This window comes from Eptatretus burgeri, chromosome 12 (assembly GCF_056783735.1).
Source record: "Eptatretus burgeri isolate ZD-2024b chromosome 12, Ebu_testis_v1, whole genome shotgun sequence".
Classification (NCBI taxonomy): Eukaryota; Metazoa; Chordata; class Myxini; order Myxiniformes; family Myxinidae; genus Eptatretus; species Eptatretus burgeri.
In genome coordinates this window covers 75,131,862-75,152,060 of record NC_140972.1, presented here as the reverse complement: position 1 = coordinate 75,152,060, position 20,199 = coordinate 75,131,862, and the positions used below count along the sequence as shown (strand labels likewise).

The window sequence follows — 20,199 nt, the reverse complement described above, 5'->3', positions numbered from 1 at the left end:
AATCCATGAAATACGTGTCTCAACAATCTGTACTAGTGCTTGCCTGACATCCCGCAAAATTATTTTATCACATCATGGAGCTTTGGTGTGACGACAAAAGTTGCGTCCCTTCCACCTAACAATCCATGACGGTTATTTTTCTCTTGAGGTGCCTCTTGATCATCTGCCAAATTCATCTATGGTCATGGGTGGTGTTGCAAGTTTGTCTTGCATTCCATGATGATGTACCCTCTGGTTGATTCTGAGATTGCTAGAACTGGTGAAATTGGCCTGATGGAGGTGCGAACATGCTAAAAACCACTTATCATTCTACACTGGAACTCCGTTAATCTCCTTCCTCTGCGACATGATATTCTGGAATTGAGCAATCTTTTTGATCTATACATTTCTTTTGATGATATTCATGGTTATTTGATTCAGATGAACGTTTGGGCAGTTTGTCATCAGAAAGGTCATGTCGTACATAAAAATAAAGAAACTTTCAAGTGGGATTTTTGGTGGGAAACCTTTTTCTTTCATAATTTGTTGTTCATCACTCTTGTATGGGCCTCAATATCTGTAAAGTGAAAATAGAATGAAACCCAAACCATTCGGCAGATTTGATTTAATCCTAATAATCACATTTATTAATTCGATATAACTACTTTGCATCAACACCATGTTTTAGCTCCAGGCTCGGGGGGGGGGGGGTGGGGGAGCTGCAAATCATGCACGCACATGCAGACAAATACCACAAAACATCACTTGACTTTACCTCAGACAAACAAAGCTGCCGATCTTGGTGATGTCTCTATTCCTTCTATCGTCAGACAATTAAGGAGAAATCTGTCCTTCCCCCAACATAGGATGTCAACCCATGGGGTTCGTCCATGCTCTATCCTCTAAATGCTAAGTGTCAAGCGAGAGAGCAGCACATGTCATTTTAAAAATGTTTTTGGTACGACTCAGCCAGGGTCATAGTCAAACCGCCAACCTCCCAGACTCGGAGCACATGATCTCACCATTATGCCACCAAGTCTGGCAGTTTTTGTGGCATTCAAACAAAAGTGGATTTCTCTGAGATGTGATAGTACAGTATTGTGATGTGTTCAATGTTCTTTGCATGCTTTTTAAGTCACAACTCATTATCTCCATGCTTTTTTAACAGACATGGGGGGGGGGGGGGGATATTGTAATTGGCTCTGTCTGTCTGTGTCTGTCCTTCCGTCAGGCTATCTCCTCCGAAAGTCAAAATGGTTCGGCAGAAGTTCACTATACTTAGCAGTTATGATCACCACATGGCGCGACGGTGCAAAAGCAGTGTCATTTTTGGCCTTGCCCCCTGGGGCAGGGTTAAAAGGTCAAATACCACAAATGCAATTAGAGGCACATTTTTAACATCTGTTAATGAAACTTTATATATGCAATCAACATTTGAAGACGCATAAAATATGTAATGATTTTTTGGTGATTTGACCCCCGGTTCATTTGGGGACTTTGGTTCACAGGGGTCCAAATTTTACATTCGGCCATTCATGGTAGAACTTTTTGTCTCTTTTTCAGCTCTGCTTTAGGTGGGAAGCATGGGGATTTGTGATGGCATACTATCGACTTCACTGGCATGCTATGTGATTGCATGCCAGTTATATTTAATAGACCATCTCACAGGAGGTAGTGGTTAAAAGAAAGAAGCTGTGATAGGTAATACTAGCCTGTCCATGACTGTCAGTAAAAACTGTTAAAAGCACGGTTCTTCTCAAGTTTTATATATTTGTGGGAAGTCGAGTTCGTAATAATCATTCCTTTTTCCACGATAATCTGTGACAGCAATGTCCATCCAGTCCTCGTGATTTTCATTTGGGAACATACTGTCAAGTATTAACATGACATCTTTTATGTTCTTCTTTCGGTCCTGAGTGCCTCTCCTTCATTTGCTTAGTTTCAAATTAATTTTTTTTTGTGCACATCATAGAGCTGTATACAAGAACTAGAGTGCGCTGTCCCTATACCGCGCACATAACCCCACTGTGCCACCATGTACGACCCGCCGCCATCACCAAAACGGGAAACTTGATTGAGGAAATACCCGGATGTGCCTGCACTCACCGTATTTATGACATAGTGATGTACACGACGAGTGTATCGTACTGCACATTATTTCGCTCGTATTGATAAATTGTACTATTGTACAATGTATCCCCCCCCCACCCCTCCGGTCTCTTTCAAAAAGTGTGGGGATAAAAAAATGTAATCCCTGGAGTTTTAGAGACATACATACATACATACATACATACATACATACATACATACAAGTTGTGGACCAAAAAATGGATACACAAATGTAAAGTCCCTTAATAGGGTGTTGGGCCACCATGTGCAGCCAGTAGGGTCTGTATGCACCGTGACAGAGTCTACCAGCATCTGGAACTCTGCACGAGGGATGCAGCACCATTCTTTCATCAGGTCAGTCAACTCACACCTGTTTGATGGAGGTAGAAAATGCTGTCTCAGGCGGCGTTCCAGAAAGCCCATAAATACTCGATTGGCTTCAGATCTGGTGACTGAGAAGGCCATGACATCTGGATAACATTAGCGTCATGCTCATCAAACCATTTAAGTGAGCACACGTGCTCTGTGGATGGGGGCATTTGGCGTGTGTCTCATCTTGTCTCATCTTGGGTGTGTCTCATGGGGGTGGGGGGTGTCATGTTGCAGCCATGCTTGCCATAATTATAGGCAACCAGACCTGTGCAGCATTTTATATATGATCCTAAGCATGCTGGGATATTATTTGCTAAATTACCGCATTGGCCACACTTGTGTAGAAGTCGTTGCTTGGTGTCCCTCATTTACCCAGGTGTTTCCATTTTTCCTCCCCCCACTAACTGTAGATACATACACACATATGCCATAGCTCCATGATCGTATGATTGTAGTTTATTTTTATGCAGGCCCAAAACATTTTGATAGATCGGAATGTTTGAAAATGTAGCAGTGCTTTCACATGAATGCAACTGTTGACAAATGACGCCAACAACAATGGAAAAATAAATTGCTATGCTGGCCACAAGGTTATTTTCAAAGATGGGCATTGGGCAACCATATCGCTTTTCTTTTGTCTTTGCACTAGGAAAACATGCAGGGCGTGTGAAATGTTTGTGCAGCGATTTTTCCCAAGCACACAGATGTCGGTCGTTTCCTCTTCCGCCACGGATTAAGTGTCACCATTGTTATTTAGGTGCATCAAACGCTGAGCTCGGCACTACCTACCATCGTGACATTGGAGAAATGTTGTTCCCCATTGAACCCACTTGGTTTCGAGCGAGGGATCTTACCCTTTGATTTTATGCATTTCATGCCTGCTTGTATCAATTTGAAGCCTTTCAAACCAAAAATAAAATGTAATGGACTGAACTTTGTTTATTTATTCATTTTATTTTAATTGTGATGTTTACCAACATTTTATTATTTTATGTTTTGTTTTGTGCCACTCTGGTCTTTGTTGAGTGGAATCCTTATCAATACTTTTTTCTTTTGATTGTGCATGAATGATAATTTGAGGTAATTTAACTTTAGAATGGAGTGGATAACAGCGGCATGCACACTCTCCTTTATATGATCTCCTGTAAGCTATTACCTGTCATCCTGGTGTTTCGCATGCAGGGCGACACCTCATTGTGTGTGTCGTCCATCAGAAGGACGTTAAATTAGGTGTCCTGTCTGCCATCCTTGCTTTGTGGATGTTAAAGAACCTGTTAAATTTGAAGAACGAGAAGAGGAATTGGGTGTTATCTGGTACCTTGGCGAATTTAAAAATTATGCACCTTCATTTAACCCTTGCCAAGAGACTGCTTTGATAGAACCAATGCTCTGTCCAGCATATGGTATAGAGCATGTGCGTGCACACACACACACACACACACACACACACACACACACACACACACACACACACACACACACACACACACACACACACACACACACACACACACACACACACACAGAAAAATAAAATACAAAATGGTCTGGTTATATCCAAAGACATGTTTTCTGTAGACTTATCAGATGCAAGAGGAAATGGCATGCCCTCATCCAATGTGTTGGAATACTTGTGGCACAATATGTCTGCTTGCACACAATATATTTTTATTTTCGGAAAAGTACCAATTAAAAAAGTTCCACAGATATTGTCTATCTCTGTTCTTAATAGCTTATTAAATTGCAATTTTTTTAATGGCAAGTATGTAATACAGTAATTATCACCGTGCTTTTTGAGAAAAAAGAAAACGGGGATTTTGTAATCAGCTTCGTCTGTCTGGTGCATGCGACCCGACCTGACCTGACCTGACCTGACCTGACCTTCGTCTGTTTGACTGTATCCGTCTGTGTGCCACACACATACACACATACACACATACACACACACACACACACACACACACACACACACACACACACACACACACACACACACACACACACACACACACTTCATCAAGGCAGTTGTGGTAAGAAAGGTTTAAAGTTATAACAAAAATAAATTGTCCACTTCTACCACTGCACAATGCCAGAGAAGACTGCGTAATGTATCGTGTAAGAAAGATTGATGAGCAAATAATAAATGCAAGCAAAATGCCTCCAGGGATTAAGTATGTTTGACTGATATGAGAGATTAACAAACACGACTCTCATTTAGTGTTGTAAGCGCAGTACAACTGGAGGATATGAAAAAGGAAAATAACCACAAAGACACGACTCTCTTGCATAGAATTATGGAAAAAGGACTGCAATGTAAGGAAGAGTGATGGAGTAAGAGCAACACTTAGAAAGAGAAAGGAAAGTCCATGCCTGAAGACATGTATAACTAAGGGGATTAGAATGATGGGATGACAGGCCAAAAATATGCCATCTGTGGTGATCTCTATGTTCAGTGTTTGGGTGCTTTGTTTCAATCATTGTGCATTGCACATCAGTCTGCATGTTTTCTTTCCGCAAAATGAACGATATTTATGGAAGGGTAATTGATATTCTGAAGGATTTGCAGGTTCTGCTGTGTTGAGTTATTTTCTGCTGTCTTTTTGGTCCGATGTATGTCCAGCTGTGGTTATTTTCAAATGTTTGGTCCTTCTTGAGTAATGTCTTTTTAGGCATGCACATGCAGTTTCACCACCTTGGTTTCATGGTTTCCTTTCTGTTTCACTGTTCTCTCCTGTAATTTATTCTTCCCATTATAATTCAACCTTTTTGCTATTTTGTGCATGCTTGTGTGCTGTTTTTTTAAATTATAGATCATTGATAACTCCAAACCCTGTAATCGATAATATTAGCAACAGGAGGTGAAGCTAAGTGTCGATCAACTTTAAATTATGTTTCCGCATTATAAACACATTCCACATGACAAACTTTTGGCAGCATTTGACAAAGTGATAAATAAAAGATTTATGGGAGGGAGTAAAGTGTACATTGCAGTCTATCAGTACACAGCACACTGGTTTGTAAGGAAAAGTCCATTTTGATGTACTCGGAGTTTTTTAAAAATATTTTTTAAAAAAATTTTTGATTCTTCTTGAATGATGACTATTGTACAATATCCCCCCCGGTTTCTTTCAAAAAGTGTGGGGATAAAAAATGCAATCCCTGGAGTTTTGGAGACATACATACATACAAGTTGTGGACCAAAAAATGGATGTATGTGTATAGGGACCATACTCTGTGCAGAGGGATGGTGCTGCTGAAGCAGTCTACTTGGCGATTGGGCACACTCCTGGATGGGTCGCCACTCCAACACAGTATACCAGCATGCTGGCACTCACTTTGCCGACCTCGGAAGGTTGACAGGCCGAGTTAACCCCACCTGGTATTAATTCAACATCTGAGCGGGATTTGAACTCCTGTCCCAAGGATCCAAAGCCAACACCAGGCATATAAAAATGGATACACCAATGTAAAGTCACGTAATAGGGCGTTGGGCCACCACATGTGTCTAGTACGGACTGTATGCGCCGTGGCATAGAGTCCACCAGTGTCTGCAATTCTGCAGGAGGGATGCGGTACTATTCTTTCACGAAAGTCAATCAACTCACACCTGTTTGGATGTCATGCTCATCATGGGGGGGGCGGGTCTCTTTTTGCAGCCATGCTACCTATAATTATAGGCAACCAAGCCTGTGCAGCATTTTTATACATGACCCGAAGCATGCTGAGATGTTATTTCCTTTAATATTACATGGGCCACACCTGTGTGGCCGCGGTTGCTTGGTGTCCCTCATTTACCCAGGTGTTTCTCATTTTTTTGTCCACTACCTGTAGGTCTATATGTACAGTGTCTATAGAAAGTCTACACCGCCTTTCAAAATTGTAACCTTTTGCTTGCTTTATAGCCTGGAATTAAGTTTTATTAAATCAGACTTTTTCCACCTTTATTTACACATCGTAACCCACAACTTCCAAGTGAAAAACAAATTCTGCAAATTTCAGAAAATTAATTAAAAATCACACACACACACACACACACACACACACACACACACACACACACACACACACACACACACACACACACACACACACACACACACACACACACACAAGCATTTAAAGGCCATTTTCCCCGCTAAAGCAGGGGTTAGCCTTGCGGGCCCCATGACAATCTTCTCCACTTTACCCTGTATTCTGCATCTCCCCTTCTTAATCCCCTTGCCCACATTTCCTCTTCCACCACATTTAGCCAAGTTTTTCTCAGTCTTCCCCGTCCTCCACTTCCGACTACACTCATTTCCAACACTCCTCTCACCCAGTCACTTTCATCCTTCCTCAACACATGACCCAACCATCTCAACCTGTTTCTCTTCACAACCTCCATCACAGACTCTTTTCCCATCATCCTCCGCAAGTCATCATTTGTCTTCCTCTCTCTCAACGATACTCCACACATCCACCGAACCATTCGCATTTCCACCCTTTCCAGCCTTTGTTGCTGCTCCATGTTCAGTACCCATGTCTCACTCCCATAAGTCATCGTACTCCTCACACATGTAGCATACACCTTTCCCTTCAGCTTCAACGACACTCCCCTCTTCGTCAGCACGCCACTCAGTTCCCGAAACTTCTTCCATGCACATCTCACTCTAGCAACCGTCGAAGAGTCTGATGCACCTTCTCCATTCAGCATGTCTCCGAGATAGCAAAATGTTTTCACCCCTTCCAGCTTCACACCATCTCCAAGATCCAACTCAACAATTCCTTCATCTGCTGCTCCCTCGATGCACACCTTACACTTGAATGTAGCTGCCACACTGGATAATGACCCTCTCACCCCACTACATTTTCGATGAACCCATTCAGCACACATTGTACACTGAATGGAGTTCACTCCGACACCCTTCCTGCACACAGCACACGGCCACTTCCCAGTCCTTTCCACCTCACCACATGCTTTACCACTTGCCATCACCTTCGTCTTTCCGATATTCACCTTCAAACCTTTTGCCTCCATACATTCCTTCCACTTGTTCATCTTCTCCTTCAGTCCATCCATACTCTCTGCAATCAACACCAGATCATCTGCATACAGCAGCTCCCACGGTAAACCCTCCTTTACCCTCCGAGCCAGCACCTCCATCACAACTACAAATAGAAGTGGACTTGGTACCGACCCTGGTGCACTCCTACCCTCACCTCAAACTCACCACTGTTCCCATCCTTCGTCCTTACAACTGTGCGTGCTCTCTCGTACATGGCCATCACTATTCTGATCAACCATTCCTCCACTCCTAACTTCCTCAATGCCCATGTCATAACTTCACGTGGGACCCTATCAAATGCTTTCTCCAGATCAACAAACCCAAAAAACAACTTCTTCCTCTTCTCCATGTACTTCTGCAACTGCCTTACAATAAAAATTGCATCTGTCGTTCCTCTTCCTGGCATAAATCCAAACTGCATTTCGTCAATCTTTACCTTCTTCCTTATCCTCTTCTCCAACACCCTTTCCAATACCTTCATTCCATGCTCCAATAACTTTATTGCTCTATAGGAGCCACAGTCCAGAGGGTCACCTTTCCCCTTGTACAGAGGGACGAGGGTACTCAGTTCCCAATCCACTGGAATGCGGCCTTCTTTCACCACCAGATTACAGATCTCTGTCATTCTCTTCACACCCCAACTTCCCGCTGCCTTCAACATATCTCCCACAACTCCCGTCGGCCCTCCTGCTTTTCTACTCTTCATTGCTCTTATAGCTTCCTCAACTTCCTTCTCAGTTATCTTCTCTGCTGGTCCTAAAACTGGGTTACTCTCGATGTTTCTATCCCATTCATTTTCTACATTCAACAGCCTTTCCATATATCTCTTCCATCTTCCTTTAATTCCATCTGAATCCACAACGATTTGTCCCACTTCATCCTTCAAGCAACTCACCCCCGTCACATCAAATCTCTCTCTCGCTATCTGTTTTGCAATCCTGAATACTGCTCTCTTACCCTCCTCCGAATCCAAGCGTTCTCCAAACATTTTCCTATGGGCCTCCTGCGCCTTTGCAACCTCTTTCTTTGCAGCCTTCTTGGCTTCCTTATAACTTTCATGTGCAGCCTCTTCTTCCACCGTATCCTTTGCCTTTTGCCATTCCTTGAACTTCTTCCTCTTCTCTTCAATCGTCTTTCCAACTTCATCATCCCACCACCATGTTTCCGAGTGCCTCGGTGGTCCTTTTGTCCATCCACATACCTCACCAACGGCTCCCAATAGACTATCTTTCATTGACATCCAACCACTTTCAAGCTCAACCACATCATCTTCAACCATACTCAGCCTCTCTCTTAATGCTTCCTTCACTGTCGCCTCTTTCAACCTCCACACCTTCATCCTCGGTTGGTACTTCACCCGCCGAATTCTCCGCGCACCTTTCACCCTTATATCGCAGACAACCAGGTGGTGCTGCGAAACAGTCTCCTCCCCTGGGATCACCTTTGTGTCCCGGAGGTTTCTCCTATCTCGCTGACGCACCATCAGGTAGTCAATGGTTGTCGACGACCCACCTGACATGTATGTAATAAGCTTATTATTCGCTTTCTGGAATTGAGTATTACAGATCAACAAATCAGCTCCATCAGCAAACTCCAAGATCCTTTCACCTTCTCCATTTCTCACACCATATCCATAACCCCCATGGACTCCCTCAAAACCGTCTGGACTCCTTCCCACATGTCCATTCAAGTCTCCTCCAACCACAACAACTTCCTCATCTTTCACATTTTCCATCAACTTCTCCATCGCACACCAGAACATGTTCTTCTCTTCATCGCTTCGACCGACCTGCGGGGCATATCCCGAGATGACGTTCACCAAGAGATTTCCGATCACGATTCTCACCATCATCAACCTTTCACTCACTCTAGTCACACTCACTACACCGTCTACAAACTCCTCAGAAAACATGACACCAACACCATGCACGCCTTCTGGGCACCCTTGCCACATAAACTTGTACTTCTGCCCCTGCCTTCCCTTCACCATTCTCACACCACTTCCCTTCCACCGTGTCTCCTGCACACAACATATGTCCACTCTTCTTCTGACCAATGTTTCAACCACTTCTCCAGATCTCCCTGTCATTGTCCCTACATTCCATGTACCAAACCTCAGAAACCGATCTCCACATGGGGAATCAGACGATTGGTCATCATAAATGGAAAAATTTCCTCCCTTGCTTCGATCGGGTTCCCCACCTTGAGTTTTAACGAGAGGCGGTGAGGACCCCCACGGGGTACTTCGGGCTGTACCCTGCCCATCAGTTGTACTCATCATGGTTTCCTTTTGAGGCGATGTTTTTATGGCCGGATGCCCTTCCTGACGCCAACCCTTTTAGTCGCCTTTTACGACACGCAGGGATACGGTGTACCTATTCTGACCGGGGTACACACCGGGATAATTATGGAATTGTCTCATTTATTTGGTGATCATTAATTGGTAACCTTTAACATTGTGACTTCAGCAGTGTCTCAGGAGCTTTATATCCAGCTTTATATCGACGCAGTGATTTGTGCGTTGTCCACTGGTTACCCAGCACGGTCATGGTTTTCCAACCACACTTGCATTAATTAGCACTGAAGATATTTGGAGAATCTCAAAAGGGATGGAAAATGTGGTCTTAGAATGTAAAAAAAATTTTTAATTAGTAAAGCCATTGTGAAAGTGTGTAGGACACAGAGGTGTGACATGAACTGTCATTCACCTGTTGCTTCGCAGCTCCATCCTTTAATTGATGTCCTGTGAATATTTCTTTATGATGGAGTGTTGGTTGCTTCCTAGATTGGTCATTAGCTCTAAAAGTCTTAGCTGCTGTCACTTTCAAATGCCTTTGTGTGGATGCTGATGCTCTTTGTTGCAGTTAAATGTGTTTAATGCATACAAAACTTGGTTTAGTACTGTATAGTGTATTCACGACGATGTTAACTTGTTTAAGTTAGACTCTACTGAATATCAATACAGGTTATAGACTCCTATAGAGAAGGACTGGAACCTCCCATGCTCGGGGTTTGTAACTTGAGTCTGAAGGATTAACTTGAGTCCAGGGCTTAAATGACTTCGAGAAGGGCTAGAGACACGATCTCGGGATCCATACATGGGGTTTTTGAGGACGGCGAGTTCAATAGTGTCATTTTCAACACCACCTGAGGTCGTCTTCAAGGTCAAAAGGTCATATTTCAAGGTCAAATTACTGAATTTTGGTATTTTTTGCCCGTTTTTGTGTCTAACTCGTAAACTGTGAGAGATGGCTGATTGTTATAAGATGCAAGTGTGTTGAGCTGTCAAATTTTGATATTTATTGTCATATATCATATTACATAAACATTATATGCATGTCACAACACTATGCCTATTACAACTATGTCTATGTCTATCACGAGTTGGAGAGCTTTTCTTGCCTCCTGAGGCATCCCAAAGCTTTTTCTTTGTCACTTACATTGAGGACGTGAGCTTTCAAGAGAATGTGAGCTAAAGTAGTACATGCAGCATTACTACTAGCTCAAGGTGCATCGACAGAGGATAACAGCTCAGCAAAATGAAATCGGCAACGCATTTTAGTCTTGTCATACAAATTATAGGCATTATGTACAAAAAAGATGGTTGACATCGTCGGCACACTCAATCCACCTCTATTCAAACTATCTAGAAACTCAGATGACACCTAGTTACCATCTTCATCATCAATGATCTCCTCCATACTAGTGCTATCGCCATATTTATGAAGAAGGTGGCCGGCCAAATAAACTACTTTATGCTTAAGGGCATCGTCAGACCCCAAGAGATCCTGAGTGTCTTGAGGAGTAATCTCGTCAATGAGTTCACTTCGCTCATCTGGATTTATGGAAGTTGTATAGTTCTTGTCGCAATCAATCACACGAGAACTAGATTCGGGCATAATGTCATGCTTAATCTTCTTCTTCTTCTTTCGGCTGCTCCCGTTAGGGGTCGCCACAGCGGATCATCCATATGATCCGCATAGTGATTTGGCACATGTTTTACGCCGGATGCCCTTCCTGACGCAACCCTGGTCGCCTCTTACGACACAGGGATATGGTACACCTATTTTAACCAGGGTATACACCGGCCCAGTACAACTGGTACTCATTTCGCCGACCTCGGAAGAATGACAGGCTGAGTCAACCCCCTGGTGTTTTCGACTTGGTTTTTTTAATATATATATATATATATATATATATATATATATATATATATATATATATATATATATATATATATATATATATATATATATATGTACCGTTTTTACAGCCATTTTTCCCTGCCGTGCAGGGGTTTGGCTTTTTCTTGAGGCAATGTTTTATGGCCGGATGCCCTTCCTGACGCCAACCCTGGTCGCCTCTTACGACACACAGGGATATGGTACACCTATTCTAACCGGGGCACACACCGGGACCAGTACACTGGTACTCATTTCGCCGACCTCAGAAGGATGGCAGGCTGAGTTAACCCCCTGGTGTTAATTCAGCAGCCAACGGGGCTTGAACTCAGGACCCTGGGATCCCAAGCCACCACCCTAACCACTAAGCCAACACCAGGCTTATCTATATCTATATATATATATATATATATATATATATATATATATATATATATATATATATATATCTATATCTATATCTATATCTATATATATATCTATATGTATATCTATATCTATATCTATATCTATATCTATATCTATATCTATATCTATATCTATATCTATATCTATATCTATATCTATATCTATATCTATATCTATATATATATCTATATATATATCTATATATATATATATATATATATATATATATATATACGCACACATATTAACTCAGTGTCCCAACGGGGCTTGAACTCAGGACCTTTTGGGTCCCAAGCCACTGCCCTAACCACTGCGCCAACACCAGGCTTGATGAGTGTCATGCTTAATGAGTGTTTGCAAATTTACAATTTTAGCTGCAGCTATAATGTCAACTACGTCAATGTAGAAGCTTTCACTGCTTCTTTGCCAGGCTTGGCCAAAAAACTTTTCCAAGGCTTCATCTGCAAATATAGCAGGAAGAACGTAGTCAAAGTCTTTCTCTGCCAGAAGCAATTTGGCAGCATCCACATTATTACGTGTGGACACAGTGAAGGCTTCAGCAGTTTGCTGAGTTAGCTTCAGCTTACGACCACCTCCTCCTTGCAATGCACAGATGGATATAATTTGGCAGGCCTGCTCCAGCCTTGTGAAATTTGTACAGTCTGCTGTCCAAGGCTGTCTGGATTCGTCGCGCAGATGGATAGCTGAGAAACGGTCTTTCACGTTCATCATATTGAACCACTCACTCATTATCTGGGTGAGGATGATTGTGCCTTCGCTGATGCCCAGTGAATCCTTGAGGGTCTTTAAAGCAGCGACAGTCTTGTCATTGAACACTTGGCATACCAATGGTACGCTCTGGCGTTGAAGGGGCTTGGGGAAAACAGCGGTGTGCGTCAGCTTGGTTAAGCGAATAGGAGTAGCCTAATCGATCTCATAAACCTTCTGAATATCACTCCTGTAAGCTTTGTACTCATTACCATCTACGACAAATGAGAGTGTCTTGCCATCAACAGTAATCCAGTTGTTGCGAACATTTTTGAAGATGTGCACGTAGTCATACACTAAGAACATAGATTGCTCTTGAATTGACAGCACTTGGCAACTTCCTGGTCCTCCAAGTTTTGAATAAACACTTTGGTTTGTATTGCAATTGTCACATATCAAAGAAATCACAGCACCGCCAGCACCAACTACAGCTGATGCAGCTTCGATAAGGAGTTCCATCAGCTGATCGGCAGTTAGTTTTTTGCAGAGCAAAATGCGTAGAATATAGCGTGGACCACCGAAATGGCAGGCAACTTCAACAACCATAGCATGTGAAGCAAGCTTTTCGTGTTCACCACCCGCTGCTGCATTTTGAGCATATCCTACAACATGTCCTCCAGAAAATCGCAATGTCTTGACCAGCTTTACCTCGTCAAACATTAAATTGACCAAACGCTGTTGTGGTTTAAGCTGGTCGAACAAGGTTTTGAGGTTGGAGTCCTGCTGACTACTAGCAAGCATCTGTTTTACCTTTTTTGTTGATGGTAGAATGATTAAGCCGGATCGACGAATCATTTTGTATGCACTGGGTGAATGTTGTGAAGCTGCATTGCGAAAACCATAGTATCAGTATCAAATCGGCGATTATCAAGAGGTTTGAACATAAGATGCAGCTGCGACAGAAGGAAGGTGAAATGAGGAAGCTCGTGTGCCTCAGTCATCCAACAGAGCTGGCTTATTACAAGCTGAAGAATTTCCTTGCTTGTGCATTCATAGATGTTTACCTGGTCAGTTATGGATCTAATCTGGGACCATTTTGAGAGCAGGCTGTTCTTCTGCAAAGGAAAAAGTCGTTTGGGCACCTCAATGCCATCTTTCTCAACTCTATTCAAGAATAGAAATCCAAAAGGTGAGTGAACTTGTTGGAAATGAAAGAACTGCTTGACAGTTTGTCCAGTAGCATCAGTTCTTGATAGGTAAAGGTTTTCCTGGTCTTTTATGACGTTAAAGCCAGGAAAATAGCAGCTGATTTTAGCACAGAAGTGGTCGAAATCTTGGATATTATCTGCAGCCTCATCAGCTGCCTGCATCTTCTTAGCTCTTGATTCTGACGTAGAAGATGATGTTGGGCGTGGGGCTGAGGTCACCTGCTTCAAAGCTGATTTTGGTACTCCAGGAAATATTGATGGGGGTTCTTTGGGTCGTTTGCCACCCCTAACCGACACCCAATCACAATTGAAATGTCTCATATATATATATATATATATATATATATATATATATATATATATATATATATATATATATATTATATATCCTTTAAGCACCTCAAGCTTTCTTTCTCATTTGGCACTGCCAATATCCATCTCTCCCTCTCCTCAGGATCTTTTGGGAAGGATATGACCTTTACATAAGGCATCCCATCATAGTTTCCTCTACAACCAAAGCAGCTGAAATGATGTGGCATATTGTCACCAAAGCAAGGAAACAACACAAAGATCCTGTGAGATCACCAGCTGGACAGTTTCTGAAAGAGAAACAAACAAAACATACATTAGTTAACGATGATAGAAATCATCAAGTAGGTGCAGTAAGTGCACAATGTCACGTTTTGTCATAGACTTTACAAAAGTTTTCCTCTTTGAGTTAGACACAAAAACGGGCAAAAAATACCAAAATTCAGTAATTTGACCTTGAAATATGACCTTTTGACCTTGAAGATGACCTCAGGTTGTGTTGAAAATGACACTATTGAACTCGCCATCCTCAAAAACCCCTATATGGATCCCGAGATCGTGTCTCTAGCCCTTCTAGAAGTCATTTTAGCCCCGGACTCAAGTTAATCCTTCAGACTCAAGTTACAAACCCCGAGATCGTGACGTTCCAGTCCTTCTCTATAGGAGTCTATGATACAAGTCGTCTTTTTAATTACTTATTTATTTATTTTTGCTCAAGTATAAATGTATGTGTGACCTTGCACACAATCCAAGTGATGAAGGATTATAGGACTACCACAAGCCACATCCATTCCCTTTACTTCCTCGAACAATCGATAATGGTTGTGGCTTTGCATAGCATAGAAGGAACAGAAGTGATATGTCAGAGAAGAGGATCTGAAGTTGATTACCTCTCCCCAAGGGTTGACTTTATCCTGAAATGAAATCGAGAATATTTTACACGTACAGACCATCAAACTCCAACGAAAGGGGTCTCAAGGATGCACCCAGCAGGATGTTAGAAACCTCCTTCCAAACTTCAGTAATGGATGTCGACTGAGAAATAGCAAGTGGTTGTAGCCCCCAGCCCTTCAATAGAAGAAACACCCCAAAAGGCATTAGATCCAATATAGGACATCCAAATTGAAACAGACCTAGAATGAAGACACACAGACAGTTGCGTGCCAGCACAGACAGACAGACAGGTGTCCCAGCACAGACAGGCAAGTGTGTACCAGCGCAGATACAGACAGACAGACAGACAGAAAGGTGCGTGCTAGCACAGAGAGACAGGTGTCCCAGCACAGACAGACAAGTGTTTGCCAGTGCAGACGGACAAGCAGGTGTGTGCCAGTGCAGACAGACAAGCAGGTGTGTGCCAGCGCAGACAGACTGACAGGTGTGTGCCAGTGCAGACAGACTGACAGGTGTGTGCCAGCGCAGACAGACAGGTTTGTGCCAGCGCAGATGGAGGGACAGACTGAGAGGTGCTTGCCTGCGCAGATGGACAGACGGACGGAGAGGCACGTGCCTGCGTGGATAGATAGATGGATGGACGGACGGAGAGGTGCGTGCCTGCGCAGACAGACGGACGGAGAGGTGCACAGACGGACGGACGGAGAGGTGCGTGCCTGTGCAGACGGACGGACGGAGAGGTGCGTGCCTGCGCAGACGGACGGACGGAGAGGTGCGTGCCTGCGCAGACGGACGGACGGAGAGGTGCGTGCCTGCGCAGACGGACGGACGGAGAGGTGCGTGCCTGCGCAGACGGACGGACGGAGAGGTGCGTGCCTGCGCAGACGGACGGACGGAGAGGTGCGTGCCTGCGCAGACGGACGGACGGAGAGGTGCGTGCCTGCGCAGACGGACGGACGGAGAGGTGTGTGCCTGCGAAGACGGACGGACGGAGAGGTGCGTGCCTGCGCAGACGGACGGACGGAGAGGTGCGTGCCTGCGCAGACGGACGGATGGAGAGGTGCGTGCCTGCGCAGACGGACGGACGGAGAGGTGCGTGCCTGCGCAGACAGACGGACGGAGAGGTGCACAGACGGACGGACGGAGAGGTGCGTGCCTGCGCAGACGGACGGACGGAGAGGTGCGTGCCTGCGCAGACGGACGGACGGAGAGGTGCGTGCCTGCGCAGACGGACGGACGGAGAGGTGCGTGCCTGCGCAGACGGACGGACGGAGAGGTGCGTGCCTGCGCAGACGGACGGACGGAGAGGTGCGTGCCTGCGCAGGCGGACGGACGGAGAGGTGCGTGCCTGCGCAGACGGACGGACGGAGAGGTGCGTGCCTGCGCAGACGGACGGACGGAGAGGTGCGTGCCTGCGCAGACGGACGGACGGAGAGGTGCGTGCCTGCGCAGACGGACGGACGGAGAGGTGCGTGCCTGCGCAGACGGACGGACGGAGAGGTGCGTGCCTGCGCAGACGGACGGACGGAGAGGTGCGTGTCTGCGCAGACGAACGGACGGAGATTGCATCAACCGGACGGACGGAGAGGTGCGTGCCTGTACAAACGGACAGACAAAACGATGTCTTTTCAATTCTTGAAAACGAAAACCACATTGTCTTGCATTTTGTGTGGGGAAAAAAATACAATGTGATATTATTCTTGTGAAAACCCATTGATCCTTCAAAAAGTAATTAATTTGTTCCATTGTATTGGATTAAATGTGCAAACCTCAACATTGCAGTGTTGTTAAAAAATCTAAACATATTTATCTCGTCTCCTGTTTAAAGAGACTCACTATTTGTAGAGACGTTTTAGCCTCACCCATCCCCGAAGGGACACGAGGCAATCGTAAACCTATGCATGCGTGCGTGCTCACGCGCACATAGGCGGATAGATGTTTTGAAATAGATTGTTCATTCTACATACCCAAGTGAGATTCTGCATTGACTGTTAAATGCTGTCTTGTTAAATACTGTAATGGTTACAGAACAGCAAGGGTTCTGTTAAGAAAAGGTGGTCAGTCGTACTGTTTGAACAGTACAGGGAGTTTTGTAATTTGCTCAGCATATGGGTTCAAAGACGTGATATTTGCAAAAGATACTGTGAGATGCTTAATGACTGCTTCTTCTTCCTTCTTTCGTCAGCAGCACATGGCTATGGGTAGCATCATTTGCTCGGGGTCCAGCTGTGCCGCTGATGCAATTCCCCCTCGAGCTTGGAGCAGGAATTTTGAATTTGTTAATGTTGCCTGCGGTAGCTCGCCTACTCTTTGAAAAAGACAACATGGGATCTTTAAAGTCGACCAACTAATGCCAGCAGATTGGACGCCCAGTTTTCCGTCCATCTGAGGGACGGCACACACATTGATGAATCTCCCTACTTGTGAAACCCCTGGATAACAGTTTATAGCTGGGTCGGGATTCAAATCCAGCTCAGATGTGTGTGTCCCTCTTGGCTATTGGTGCCAACCCTCTTAACAATTGCAAGCGAATATGACATCGCCCCAATGTTATTTGTCTTAAGTATACTCGATGGTCTAATACCCTAACATCACCGAAACAGTTTGGCACGGCACCAGAGAGTAGTTTTGAAGGTGTGTGGGGTTGCAGTCCAGAATTACTCCCAGAAACAGACTCGTGTAAGATAAACTTTGCTGCCACTGAGTGTTCTCGTGAGTGTCAAGTCTAAAGAATAATTTCAAAAACATATTTAAAGCTGCACCATAATCTGAAACTGTTTTGCCACCTTGTAAATACTTGTATCGACGTGAGTTCTCGTGAAGGAAATTGATATTTCATGATGTTATTACTTTGCTAAATGTAGCAGCTGGATTAGAGGAAAACGAACAGGTTTTTCTGGTTGGTGTAGGCCTTTTTTTCTGTTTGTTTACAAGGTGGGCGGAGGGGTTATGTTTTCACCCCTGTTGGATGGTCGCTAGACTACCATTATTCTCAGGTTTTCCATCTGTCTGTATGTTGGGTGGTCGCTACAGTACCCTTATTTTCAGTTTTCCGTCTGTCTGTATGTTTGTATGTTTGTTTGTATGTAATGGACAGCTCTGGAAGCCAGAGGAGTCAACCGATTTTGATGAAACTTGACAGCAAGGTTCATACCAGGATCTAGTTGTATGCTTTTGAGCACCGTTACTATGGACACCACTGTTGCCTAACAACGGGACTTTGAAATTTTTGAAAAATCATAAAAAAATAATTTTTTTAGAAAATCAAAAATCGGCTTCCATGTTGTTATGCGCACTATAATCAACCTCTTTGTCAAACATTTTCAGCCCGATCCGTCAAAAACTATGACTAGTATGCAATTATGTAGCGACCACCCATGTTTCCTACCGGCTTGTCTGTTTGTCTGTCTGTGAACAGGATATCTCAAAAATCTGTGGATGGATTCGGATGAAATGATTAGATCTTTGTGGAAGATCTTGATCCGGATCCAGATATGAGAATTTTAAAAAGTGATTCTTCACCATTGAGAAATATGGCCAAAAACGATATATAGCACAAAATTTCAAAACAATGTGGATATATTCGGATGAAATTTGGTGGATAGGTTGGGTGTGTGACAAGGAATACTTGATTCAATTATTACCTCCACCACCGAAGGTGAAGGTAGTTACGTTTTCACCCCTTTCTGTCTGTTTGTTTGTCTGTATGTGTACAGGATATCTCAAAGTTGTGGACAGATCTGGATGAAATTTTGTGGATAGGTTCGGTGTGTGTCAAGGACGACCTGATTAGCTTTTGGTGAAGATCCAGATCTGGATCTGGATACAAGAATTATTTCATTTTTAAAGTGATTCTTCACCTTTGAGAGATAGGACCAAAAACGATATAGTGCTGTATAGCATGATATTTAAAAAAATATTGGGCCCGATATGTTCTCATGGATCAGGCAATGCGTGGTGGAGGTATGCGCTCTACCGAGTTCCCTTCTAGTTTTTTTAAGAGATTCTTCACCATTGAGAGATGGGGCCAAAAACTATGTATGTATATGTATATATATATATATATATATATATATATATATATATATATATATATATATATATATATATATATATATATATATATATATATATACATATATATATACAGTGGGGAGAACAAGTATTTGATACACTGCCGATTTTGCAGGTTTTCCCACTTACAAAGCACCGAGAGGTCTGTAATTTTTATCATAGGTACACTTCAACTGTGAAAGACGGAATCGAAAACAAAAATCCTGAAAATCACATTGTATGATTTTAAAATAATTAATTTGCATTTTATTGCATGAAATAAGTATTTGATACATCAGAAAAACAGAACTTAATATTTGGTACAGAAACCTTTGTTTGCAATTACAGAAATCAGACGTTTCCTATAGTTCTTAACCAGGTTTGCACAGACTAGAGCAGAGATTTTGGCCCACTCCTCCATACAGATCTTCTCCAGATCCTTCAGGTTTCGGGGCTGTCGCTGGGCAACACAGACTTTCAGCTCCCTCCAAAGATTTTCTAATGGGTTCAGGTCTGAAGACTGGCTAGGCCACTCCAGGACCTTGAGATGCTTCTTACGGAGCCACTCCTTAGTTGCCCTGGCTGTGTGTTTCAGGTCGTTGTCATGCTGGAAGACCCAGTCACGCCCCATCTTCAATGCTCTTCTTGAGGGAAGGAGGTTGTTGGCCAAGATCTCACGATACATGGCCCCATCCATCCTCTCCTCAATACGGTGCAGTCGTCTTGTCCCCTTTGCAGAAAAGCATCCCCAAAGAATGATGTTTCCACCTCCATGCTTCACGGTTGGGATGGTGTTCTTGGGGTTGTACTCATCCTTCTTCTTCCTCCAAACACGGCGAGTGGAGTTTAAACCAAAAAGCTCTATTTTGGTCTCATCAGACCACATGACCTTCTCCCATTCCTGCTCTGGATCATCCAGATGGTCATTGGCAA

At 43.6% G+C, this 20,199-nt stretch overlaps 1 protein-coding gene across 9 annotated transcripts in view; it reads left to right on the top strand.

Annotated features, from left to right (window-relative positions):
• Nucleotides 1–20,199, top strand: part of LOC147015929 (metal transporter CNNM2-like) — a 144,596-nt gene that overhangs the window by 14,454 nt on the left and 109,943 nt on the right. The gene's annotated exons all lie outside the window — the stretch shown is intronic.